Source organism: Aythya ferina (assembly GCF_964211825.1).
Source record: "Aythya ferina genome assembly, chromosome: 2".
NCBI classification, from domain to species: Eukaryota; Metazoa; Chordata; class Aves; order Anseriformes; family Anatidae; genus Aythya; species Aythya ferina.
The window spans coordinates 137,550,188-137,562,978 of NC_140297.1; the positions used below are offsets into that span (position 1 = coordinate 137,550,188).

The 12,791-nt window shown below is 42.7% G+C and overlaps 1 protein-coding gene across 2 annotated transcripts in view; it reads left to right on the forward strand.

Annotated features, from left to right (window-relative positions):
* Nucleotides 1-323: 323 nt before the first annotated feature.
* Nucleotides 324-12,791, forward strand: part of CPQ (carboxypeptidase Q) — a 155,083-nt gene continuing 142,615 nt past the window's right edge. Inside the window, exon 1 of one of the 2 annotated variants that reach the window (XM_084507514.1) lies at nucleotides 324-465. The gene's annotated coding sequence lies outside the window, so the exon portion shown is untranslated. Of the gene's footprint in view, nucleotides 466-6,507; nucleotides 6,601-12,791 lie in introns of those variants that run through there. The other variant, XM_084507515.1, reaches the window with a different exon arrangement.

Genomic DNA, 12,791 nt, shown 5'->3' on the forward strand with positions numbered 1-12,791 from the left:
TAGTGATAGGACTAGAGGGAATGGCCTCATATTGCACCAGGGGAGGTTCAGGGTGGAAATGAGGAGACATTTCTGTCAGAAGGAGCAGCCAGGCACTGGGACGGGTTGCCCAGGGAGGTGATGGAGTCACTGTCCCTGGGGGTGCTCAAGGAGAGGTTGGACGTGGTGCTTGGGGACATGGTTCAGTGGTGACACTGGTGGCAGGGGGATGGTTGGACCAGGTGATCTTGGAGGTCTCTTCCAACCCTAATGCTTCTATGATACGGACCCGCAGACCCGCCCAGCAGTGTAAATACCGCGTTGGGCTCAGCAGGAAACTTCTGAAGCTGCAGGCACGGGGAATTTCTGGACCCGAGCGGGTTCCTCCCCGACGCCCTGCCCGACCCCGTCCCAGTCCCCCGCCCCGCTGCCGCTCCTCCTCCTTCGCCCCCTGCGGCCCCAGCCGGCCCGGCGTGCTCAGGGAAGGTGCGTGTCCGCTCCCCTCCTTCTCCTCCTCTTCCTCCTCCTCCTCCTCTTCGCAGGGAGCCGGGCGGGGCGGGGGTTCGTGGGACAACCCTCGGGGAAGCTGCCCGGGCACCCCCAGAGCTCTGCGGGAGCCGCCATCTTGTCCCGCAGCCCGCTCCCCCCCGACATGGCGCCCTTGGGTGCTGCCCTGCCGGGCCGGGGGGCGGTGGGGCGGAGGGGGCAGCCGGCAGCCCTGCCTCCACACACACAGCCAGAAACACGTCCCTCCCGCCTCCTTCCTCTCAAAGGAAATTAAAAAATAAATATATGTATATATATCGACGCCAAGATGTAGCTGGCAGTACACACGTGGTCAGCGCCCCTGCAAAGAGCCGGGCACGGTGCTGCCCCCGCAGCAGTGCCGTTGGAAAGGAGGGCGTAAATTAGATGTTATGTGTCCTGGCACATCACAGCCGAGAAGTGCAAGCGTGCAAAGTGGTTTTCGTGCTTCTGAGCAGGAAGCGTCAGTAACTAGTGCCGTTTAGGTTTGTTTTGACAGGGGTTTAGTCTTCAAAGACCACCTTTCCCAAGTTGATGCAAAAGAGGAAAGTATAGAAGGAGAGAGGCAGTTTTACATAAGTATATACGATTTTATGTACGTGTATACATATTTTATGGGGCTACTATGTATATGAAAGAAAAGTGAGATGTAAAAACCTGTCAATTCTGCAAGCTGAATGAGATTTTTCTAAGGAGCTATTAGATGTGGAGCAGCCTTCTGAATCTCATGGCTGTGTCTGACAAGCTGCAAGTCTTATTTCGAGTACTACAGAAGAGACAGTACAAAATACAAGCACTGGATTTGTATTTGATTGTTGATTACCTGCTTTTGCCTTCGAGCTGCAGAATTCATGGGTCCTGCCTTTTCCAGGTACTAAATGAGCACCCCAAAGGCCTGTTCGTCCAGCACCTGGAATCCCTATTTTTGCATGGTTTTTTTTTTTTTTTTTTTTTTTTTTTTAGGCCTTAGTTTTAAAAAAATCTGTCTGTCTGGTTTTCATTCAGTTCAAAATTAGATTAATTTTTACTGTTTCTGGAAACTGTTCCACATCTGCTCTCCTTTTTATATCAAAACACTGCGAGAGTGCATTAATCTGTCGATGAAAGGGGCGTGCGTGGGTGTTTTCTCTTCTAAAGCAATCTTTGGTGGGACTGTAGAACAGATTCCCTGTGAGGGAATTGGAAGGACTGCTTATGTCTATGTCTTTATCTAGAATGTATCTTTCTGTCTTAGCTGGAGACATTTGTAAGATTTGAGCTGTGATGACAAAGGTTGGCCTTGATTTTGCTTTGGTTATTTGTCTGCAAGGACGAAGCCGTTCTCATGCTTACCTACTATCACTCCTTAAAAACACATCTTCTAGTCTTGTGTGGTGCTTTTTTTTTTCCTGTTAGATTATTATTTTGAATAAAATCTACAGTGCTTCTGTCCCCAAGGAAACCCTGCAAAACCTACCATATCAGTGAGAGTTTGTAAGTCTCTTGTTTTCTTGTAAATTTTGACTCATTTCTTCAGAGATATCCACTCTATCTTAATAGCACCTATGAGTTGTGCCTTGCTGTCGGTGTTGCTTTACCCAAACTTCAGTCTTTTTGATGTAGTTTGTAGAGATAAACTTGGATCAGAGCTGCTGCAGCTTTACAGATCCATACTAAGCCTTTGTCTTACCTGATCTTGTTTCTTGGTGTTTAAAATATATATAATTCTTCTGAACAGCGGAACAATGAGATACTAAATCAGATAAGAGCAGATTGCAAATCTGGGCTGAGGAAGAACAACCTGGCATTGACCCGTGTTGGGAGACATCTGTCAGTAAAAGCTCATATAAATTCGTATTTGTTTCATAACATGGTTTTGCAAATGCCTGCGTGTCTTTAACACCAGATCAGGAAAGGAAGCAACTTAATCTCTCATTGTTGATATAATTGCACAAACTCATAATGCTCACAGGATTCATTTTTCTGTGCCTGCCGTAGCATATAAACTTTCTTGTTTTAAGCATGAAAACTTTGTCATGTCATTTCTTCCTGCCTTTCCCGTTGTGGGAGGATGAAGATGAAGGATGGCAGTACATCTAAGAGATAGCAGCTGCAGGGGTGAAATATTTTGCTTAAAAAAGTACTTTGTGCGTAGAAATGTACAAAACGATTACAATCTTGAAGCTCTACAGTTCTTTCTGTTCTGTCTCGACAGGAAATACTATCTGTCAAAAACTGCATTGCAGCAATCTTTCACGTTTTTGTTACCAAATGTCTACAACAATCTCAAAGCACTGAAATAAATGTAAGCTCTTTCTTCATTTGACCCCCAGTCACTTACATTTTTCACTCTGATGGCAAGAGTGAATTTTTAGCTCTGATTTGTAATCTCCTATATGCCAATTTCTCGATTAAGTCAGAATTTGAGGCAGAATCTGTGGAGAATGTCCCACTCCTTTTTGTTTCAGTTTTACAATAGAAGACAAAACTGCATGTCAGCTTGAGAAAAATGTTAATCTTGTTAGCCTCCAGTTTTAAAAATGATGCTTTGGGTACCTTGGTTTTAAAAGAGGCACGATTTCTTCTTGAGACAGAGAGAATGGACCAGTATTTTTGTTGTTGTGGTGGGTTTTTTTTGTTTGTTTTTAACAGAGAGCATTGAGACATTTGGATTTCTTAATTCTCATTTGGATTTCTTATTTCTGTATGGGTATTAAGAATAGCAGTGTTTTCTCTGAGTCTTTTAAATCTAATTAACATAGATCTGTTTGAAGAATTTTCTCCACAATGGGTGTGAGCGAAAAAAGTGAAAATCCTTTTGGTGCTGTTGCTGCCAAGGAGGGGTTCAGCTGAAGTATCTAATGAACAGGCATTCGAATTAAAACATCCCTCCGAGAAGCTGTTTGTATGTTTTGTCAAAATGTTTCTCTGTACTACCCACTGCTGTGTGGTAAGAGATCTGCAATCTTTAAACATGACTTTAAAAGCTGCAAAATTTGTTTTAGAAAATAAAAATTCTAGTCAAATTGTTCTCAGTTCTTGATCTCTGAAGATGAATGCAAAATCAGGAACCTATATGTTATAGTGAGGGCATGTGCATCGTAGGTAATGTATCACAGACCTTTCTTACATCATAGGAAATACAAGCAGCTAGGAAGATTTACTTTAAACTTTTCCAAGTGACCATTCTGCCTTCAGCAGAACAGTGACGTTTGTGACATTTGCCACCACTTCAGGATTTGCCCAAACTTGTTTCTTGACCCCACTGATTTATCATTGTGCAACTGAGAATTGTTGTTACCCTCATGAAGGCCATTTTAGGCCTGATGTGAGTAAACAGTTCTGGTTCTTAATCTATTTGATTTTCCTTTTTTTTTTTTTTTTTTTTTTTTCCAGTTGCTCATTATGGTGTCTGATCTTTTACTCAAACATAGCAGCAGTACATTTCCTGCTAGAACACTGTGTATGAAAGGGAATGAGATCACTCTTCTGCCCTCCCCCAATTTCTCTAGCTTTCATCTGTTACATGTATATTGATATCCTGTGTCTTTAATTTTTGTGTTAGTTTTTTTTTTTTTTTTTTTTTTTTTTCCAGAGGAGGCACTTGACTGGGAATTTACATAAGACAAGTGAGTCGAAAGTAATTCCGTGTTTCAAGTAGCCCCACAAAAGGGGCTTATGTAATATTGTGCATGTGCCAATAGACATTTGAGAAAGCACTGTGCTTTTTCGAGGTCTTGAAGTGAGATCTGAGGCAGTGGACTCAGTTGGAAGAGCGGGCACTTTTTAAGCCGTAGCTGTCGAAAACCAAAACATAAATTTGATTTATCTGTAATGGTTTCCCCTTCTGCTCTCCACAGGTTTTGGGATTTGCATTTCTGGTCTTGCTGCTTCTCACTATTCTGAATTGCAGGGCTCACCTGCTAGGGCTCTCTAGTTGTGCTCTCCCATACAAAACATGAGTGCTCCTCCACAGCAGGCTGCAAAAACACACCTTGGAGTTGTAGTTTGTTGAAAGTCTTTACTGCTTTGCAAGCAAAAAGAATTTTAAGTTACTAATTTCTATAAGATTGATCATGTAGTGCAGCGGGTTGTTAATACTTCCTCTTATGACAGCTAGATAAGGCAGAAGGCTGTACTACTCATCTCAGGTAATGTATTCAGCACTGCCAAAAAAATATACAGAACAGACCATTTCTACCTTGCTGATGCACTCTGAGATACCTAGAAGGAGAAGTCAACTTGATTTTAATTACTTGTTCAGTTTGGTTGTCTTGAAAGAGCTGTTAGGTGAGGAATCTACAGAGGATGTTCAGAAGCAAAACAAAGTCTCAGGAGCAGGCTGGAAAAAAAATGTGTATAGGCTCTGAGTTATTGCCCCTGTCAAATTCAGCTGCAGTTACTGCAGGGGTTTCCACCCCAGTCCCAGCGGGGGTGGAAGGAGCAGAGTTTTCAGGATGCTTTTTAGGATCCAGGCACTGCCACAGCCCAACCAACCTTCCTTTGAGCAGCACGCCCCATTTTCTCCTCGGCGATCACCTACTGGTCCTAGTGCTCGTGATTAATTTCTGCAGACAGAGAATCAAGATGTTTTTCACTGGATTGCTTCCCAGAACCGTCTTGTTGCCATGGGCAAGGTGCTGGTGCAGGTGTGTGGAGGGCAAAGCCACAGCAGTGCTGACCTCGATGGACTTAAGCCACCACTGATCCAAACTTCGTCGTAGCGTCCATAGGATGTTAAAATACATCTACAGTGATTTTAATACACATTACTACTGCAGCTAACATCTCTGATTCATGCTTTAGTTTGACTTAGCAGTTAGGGCTGAAGAGAAAACTTGCAGGAAGGGTGGTGGTGAGCAGGGATCTCTCCGTGGCCACTCTTCAAGCAAATTCAACCAAATGAGGATGGACATGCGTGTTTCCAGCAAGCCGTGGTGCCCAGGCCCTCAGGGACATCTTGCAGTGTTACCTCGTGTTACAGCACAGCTCTAATTACTAAAAAGCCCTGGCATAGCCAAACCCAACACATCTGGTGCAGGTGGATCATGTGGGGGTGTTGGGTGGTTGTCCAGTTTTGGACTGCTGCAGAACCGCTGGGCACCTCTGGGTTCCTCTACCAAATCTGGTGGGGATGGAGGAGAAAGTGGCTAAGCTGGAAGAAATTTGGAGGGAGCAGCTTACCCTGGAGGTTGAAACAGCTTAAAAAGTCTGCCCTGCTTATAGCAGGTGGCAGCAGTGTCTTCAGCCTCGCATCTTGATTTGGTTGGGACAAGAAGATGCGGGCAGGATAAAATAATTGTCTTTCTTTCGTTACACATGGCTCTAGGTGACCTGAAAACTCATTAGCAAGTCTTTTCCCCTAGAGGAAAAGGTATTTTTCTATTTTTTTTTTCCTATTTGCAATCCTCTCCTTACTCAAAGTAGGTCTATTTTTCTTTTTTTGGCCCAGAATATTGCTTTTGAGTAAATATAATCCTATTGACACAACAGCATGAGTTATTTTGTGCTCGTAAGTGAGCAAGACTTTACGCTTTCCCTGGAATGGGAATTTTGGCAGGGCTAGAAATGCTGATTTTTTTTTCCACGTCATACTCTCCTGTCTAATGTTGTTTGTGCTCTAACAGTTGTGAAAATTGCTTTATGGTTTGAGCTATTAGGCTGAAAGAAGTTTATGTGTGTGTTAGGCTTTATTCGAAGAGGTATCGGTTATCGATGGTGATAGATCCAAAGCATCAGACAAATTTTATTTAGAGTAGAAGGGGGCAACCCAGAGCATGCAGCCCCGTTGAGTAACATGCAAACAGGAGTGGGAGCCTGGGAAAGTTCCTTTGAAGAATGCGATATAAAAATAACTGTTGCAAGCTTATCAGTATGTGAACTGTATATAAAAAAAAAAGCAGATGCACGCTGGATAAATAATAATAACTAGAGTAGGCATCTAATACACCCTCCCCAAACTGTCAGAGTGAAGCATGCTGTCTAACAGCTGTCCCTACAGCACGGGAAGGATGGGAGTCAGCTACCAGGAGACTTTTTTCCTGGAAAACATATTCGGTTGTGGTGCGGGAACAGCTGGGCTGTGAGCTGCAAGCATCGCCGCAGCCGTGGGCGGAGGTAAGCAGCAGGTAACTCCACTGCAGCAAAAGCTTTCATCCAGGAATTACACGGGGAGGGAAGTTTGAGGAATGAAGGCTTTTTGCTGACCTTGCCTCTCTCCACGTGCACCTACCGAAGAACTTTGTATGCAATGAGTAGGGCTGTAGTAAGCGTGGAGTAAGGGCTGTGGGATTAGTGTTGCCTTCTGTCCTGTGCTGGTGGCTGGCTGGGAAGTTGTCGGCATTGTCAGACTGCTACGTCCTGCACTGACCAAAGCACTTCACGGGGCCCAGCCTGGCTTCCAGGTGGCTTCAAAGAAGAGCTTCCTGAGGAGTGATCCTAATAGGAAATGGTGGAAACGTGGGCAAATGCGGTGAGCTTGTCGTCCTGCATGGAACGCCACTTCACTTTTATGTGAGCTCTACCTGATCGATGGACCCCGCTTGCAGGCTAATATGTGTGGTAAAATCTAAACCACAATTTATGTAAGCGATTTCTGAGCGGTAATTTATGTATCCTCCAATATCAGTTGTGTTTTAATTGGGACTTGCATTTTAGCTCACGAAGGGACTGACATTTACATCAGCTGGATTCGCCGAAGGAGGCAGAGGCTGCGTTTTTTTTCTCCCACTAACAACGCCAGACCCCCCATGTTAAATAGTCCCCCTCTTCAGGCTGTAGACAAAGCCCTCTGAATTTTAAGCAACGTGTGACAAGGTAAATGAGCGGTTTTGAAGATCACTGGTCATTTATAACTCAATCAAAGTGCTCTGAGTGGGTTGATTCTGCAGGCTTTTGTCTCCGTAATGGTTGGCCTTGTGACTAGGAGCACTTAAAGGTGGCGTTCCCAGAGCTGTGCTTGCAGAGAGCTGCCTAACAGGTAGGGTAAAAGCCAGAGGTGTCCCAGTACGAGGGGACCCTGCTCAGTTTGACAGCACCATGGCCTGGAAGGAAGCCTTCAGCTGTTTTGTTTCCTCCTGTCTTTCCTTGGCATCATTTGATCCGTGAGTATTACCAGTCAGGCGCAGCGGTAAAGTCATGTCAGCGTAAAGACAGAGGGATGTCTTACCATAATATTTGCAGAAGAGGGCTGATCGCCCTGTCTGTAATAGCGTTGCAGATGCTGTACAATGTGTGCCAGATGCTGCACAACGCGTGCCAGACCATGACACATCTGTATACCCCATCGGCTCCAGCCTGCTACGATCAGTACCTTCCCTTCACATGATGCTCAAGTACAATATCAGCTTTTGTATAGTCACATTTAAAACCGTGGTAAATATCGGAGTCAAACAAGTGCTACCACAGCTAGTTGGACAGCTAGAGCAAAGCCAGAACAAAGAACCTGTGAGTATTTTAAAGGATGGATTTCTTTTGCTTTTTCCAATACCATGGAACTCAAGCGAACTGTGTTGAGAAAAGGCAGTTTCATGGTTCATTAAACTACCTCCCTTCTCACAAATATTTTTCGCCATTTTGGAAAGCTCTTTCCAGTGTAGCTCATAAACATCTTTTGGCATTGGTACTTTTTTTTTTTTTTTTTTGAAGATCCTGTTGGTATTTGTGTGTGTACATTCTGTGTTATCTCTGCACGTATACTTACGCAAGAGCAAGGCATTTATTTTTGCTTGGTGAGTTACTTGTGCTAACAACATTATCTAATATTATATTATATTACAATGCTTTTGATCTTTTTTTCTAAAGACTTTTTGATGAAACTTTGAAAATTAAAAACCAAAACATTTCTGAAAACCAATGCCTTCAGCTCTCTTGAGAAATGCTACTCAAGGGCAGTGGCTGCTGATCCTGAACCTGAAAACTTTACTGTACACATGCTCTGCATTTAGCTTTAGAGACAATTCGTTATGTAAGCATCTTACTAAACAGCAAATGTAGTTTATCGTAAGTGATACCATTAGTGCAGGGCTGCTATACTGAAATATTTTAATTTGAGTACATGGCTGGGATTTAAACATATAAATTGCTAATGCGACTACTTCTCCTGGTGATACTTCTGTGGACTGAGAAATACACAGAGTCCTCCAAAAGAAGCTTTAGACTCTTGATTCCACTTTGAACATCTGCTCAGGCTTGTGCTGTTGCTTTTGGCTACTTCAGAGAGAAGTTTATTCTGTTTTCAGCCTTTTTTTGATTGGTGATTCATCAAAAGGTATTAAGAAATCAGTGTTCATTCAGGTGTCAGTTGGTTCTTGGTTCTGAGCAGTGTGCTCCTGCCTTTCTCATTAAAAATCAGAGGACCTATAACACACACCTCGCTGCTTCCAGCCACAGCATCTTTGAGAATAAATATTCAAAACTAACTTCAGATTTTGCACCGATGTGCTTTCAGATGAAAATTTTATACAGCTAGGCTTCCCGGTATGTATTTTCCCATCTTAAAATCTTGTCCACGCATAAAATGTGTAACACTTAAAGGAGTTTTTCTAACCTGTAACAGCTCAGTGTAGGATCTTCCACAGATCACCTGCATGGTGAATCCTTAGAGTCCCTGCCTAAGAATTGTGGAGAGAAACATGCCAGCTGTGTTAGTGCATGAACAAAAATAAATGGAGAACAGGCTTTTTGGCTATTTATTAACAACATACTACACACTGTAAGTGTTTACCTTTGGAAATATTTTGCTCTGCCCCCCAAAAAAATTAAATACATCTTTAAAAAATCACTTTTGGAAGTAGAATTGCTTGACTCAGAAAAGTATGAATCGCCATACCCAGACTCACTTGTGTCAGCATTTGTTACTCTTGTTATCTCTGTATAATTAGTGTGTGTTTACTCCATGGTATGTTCTTTTATTCCTTTTTTTTTTTTTTAACTTTGATTTCCAGTTGACTCTTTGTACTCCGACCATATGTCTCACTGCAGCAGGCTTTTGATCAGCTCCTCTTGGTGGTGTCAGCAGAAAGGGCTTGAGTGGCCAGGCTAATTGAAACGTCTTTCATGCTGCTACTGAGTAACTTGGAGATGCCACTTCGGGGTTCCTCCTCCTCCAGTCGTTTATCCATTTCGTCTGTCTGTTATAAGTTTGTGATGGCGTGCTTATCTCCGTGCGTCTGCAGTGGCTGGCACTGTGCAATCAATCTGAACTGGGACTGTCGGATGCCACTTAAAAAAAAGTAAAAGAATATTTACGGTGATAGATGTCTTCTCTAATAACTGGCTTTTTTTTTTTTCATTCTGCAATAGCAAAACTGTTGAATAACTTTTGTCTCTTCAACGGCAGTGAGAAATAGAAGTTGATTCGGGAATCAGAACCTCCTCGTGCATAGTAGCTGTATGGAGCAGAGCAGGCAAACGTGTGCTGCACTGGGGAGTTGCTTTGGCTGGGAAATGGTGTTGGAGCTTTCCTCAGCATCACAAAGAGGTCTGGCTTTGCAGCTTGTTTCTCAAAATTGGCTAAACCCCAGCTCTGTGTCAAGCTCTTGGAGGAAAGTATATTTATCTTGTTTACAGTCTGTTCTTTTCCTTGGTTCTTTACATTTAAACATGTTAAGCTTCCTTTTGTTTGTACATTGCAGTGCAGTCTGCTCTGGCACGGTGGCCCCAGCTGTACATTGCTGCTGAGCTGTAGCAATTTATGGCTGATGTTGATATGTTGGACTCCAGTAAGATATCCCAGCACCCCGTATTAGGCCCTTGTGAGCATGACAAAATCATAAACGACATACTTCATAGCATGCCTCATTGAAATAAATCTCCTTTTCCACCCTGAATACGAGCAAAGAAATGCGTACATCATAAAAATCATTTTTCTGTCAAGTGTAGTGAGCAATTCTTGATGCTGCCCCCCTTTCCTATGGTTACTTGTATTTACAAACTCGCCCTTTGTTTCTCTGGAAAGGGGAGGCTTGGTGGACGTATCTCACAGTAAGGAGGCAAAAGACTAGAATATCATTTTTCTTAGCAAGTCTAGCAGTATGTTCACCACATTTATCAGCTTCACAAAACCACCTGAATGTCCATACTATACTATAAAAATGCAACTTTTCTTGTGACCACAAGGACTATGAAAAAACTTCAAAATATTCAGACAAGTTGCAATAATTTTAATCTGGGAATTTATTTATAAATTTGATATTGTGTTTCTACCTAAATCAGTAAAATGAGATTGTAGATATATGGAGTAAATTAACTAAAGTGGTTGCATGCTTTTGAATATGTTGCTCTTCTTTGTCCTTTTCTTCGAAGCATTTACAATGTGCATAACTTGTTGACTTAAAATATTTTTTTTTCGTATTCTCTGTAGGTGTGTACTCACAGAGGAATGCTGTGTCAGATATGGAAAAGCAGAGTTTAATGTAAGACTTCACAAATCCAGGGTGGTATATTATGAATACAGTTGAGATTATCAGCTGACATAACTTTCAGTAAGGCCAGACAGGTCACTTCATCAGAAAACTTGGCCTGTTACACTCCGTTACATAACTAATAACTCAGGTTACCTATTTTGGTGCTTCATTTTGGCAAAAAACAACGACAAGCCCCAACCTTGATAGTGTACAGTCACCCTCAAAACTCAGCTTTAACTGTCAGGAGCCACCAAAAGTACTTGTGTTTCCTGGAACTGTGGAGCAACGTGAAGCACACACATGTTCCCTGGGACTGAGCAGCCTTTTGCTTGCCTGCTGCTTGGAGGAGCGCCAAGAGGCGCCTGCACGTGCCAGATACTTGGCATTTTGATTGCTTTTGGCTTTCACGGGGGTCGCAGACCAACCTGTGACGGTGACAGCCCTGTGCTGGCTGCTGGTAGAAAAACTCGCTTTGCTCCTGTTACAACTTCAACCCAGTAACTTCAGCAGCTTATGCTAAACAGTGATAAGTCTGCTCAGTTGCTCAGAGGTCTTGCCTTCTTCATTTAGGCTTTGTCCTGTTAGGAAGATGGGTTTCATCTTTTGGCCAGATGCAATCTGCTTGTCTTTTAGTAAAAACTCAGAAGGAAAATATTCAGCATCATAATTGCTGTAATTAACAGTAAGTGAAGCATAGAAGATGTTTTGCTGAATGTGTTTTCAAAAAGAAGCTTGGTTTAGGGTGTTGGGTGATAGGTAATGAAGTATGAGACCATACGGGCAATTCTTGTCTTTGCTGACCCCTGATTTATAGCCCCTTGTTTCTCTCTTGGTCTCTTCATTCTTTTCCGTAGCCTAACTCATCTTCTTAGATAAGAGAATAAGAAGAGGGTGTGAGAGAAGATTTCCGTGCTTATATTGTCTCAGGTAAAAGGGTGTGCTTTTCTCCTGTAGCAAGGGCTGAAGGAACACCATGCAGCTGTAAAAAGTTTGTGTCTCAATTATATAGGAATTTGGTGAAAAGATACAAGATGTGTGTCTGTCCAGAGGTCCTTCACAATCAAGAAAGGCTCACTGAATTAGTAAGAGGCCGCTAAGTTTTAGTCTTGGAAGGGGTGTGCGTGAATGCACTTCTTTTTTTTTGTGTGTGTGCGTGTTTCTGTGTCTGAAGACAACATCTCTTGTTTTTTACACCAGAACAATACTGACGAGCTTGAAGGAAATGTCACCTAAGTTGAGCATCAAAATACCAGATAAATTTAATTACATCCCTGTTCTCTTACATTATGATTTAATTGTCCAAAATCTGCCCCCCTCATTGTCTTTTAATGCTGTCAGCTGGCATTGGCTCCATTCTTTGGCATACACTGGAGTAAGAACAACATTGTGTACTTCTTTATTGTTGCTTCCTTGCTGTCTTGCTTTCATTGAATGTTTCTGCTCTATTCAGTTATTCTCAGCTCAAAATCCCACTGAATTCTTGTCTTTTGCCTCTGAAAAGATAATGTTCTCCCTTTTGTGAACTGTTTGTGTTTTGAATGCTCATTAAGAATTACATCAGTTGCTACATGGCCTAAGCATTGTTCTGTGCTAATTTCTTTCTTTTTTTTTTTTTCCTTTTTAAAATTTTTGTCTTGGCTGCCACTGCTTCTTAGGGAAGTTGCAGAGTGATTGTTTCTGGAGCTTTGCTGGGAGGGAGCTCTGCACATGGCTTGCGGAGTGATTCTTTGGGGTTCCTCTCTTCCATTTTAGCGGCATCTGCTGAGAGTATCAAGGTACCTGTTGCTATTCTGAGGCTTGGAGGTGCAGAAAGACTTAAGTGCAGTTCCTTTCACTGCTTCCTTCCTATATTAAGCTGGAGGACTTCCCACACAGAGTATAAATATGGTTTGCCCGTTTTCC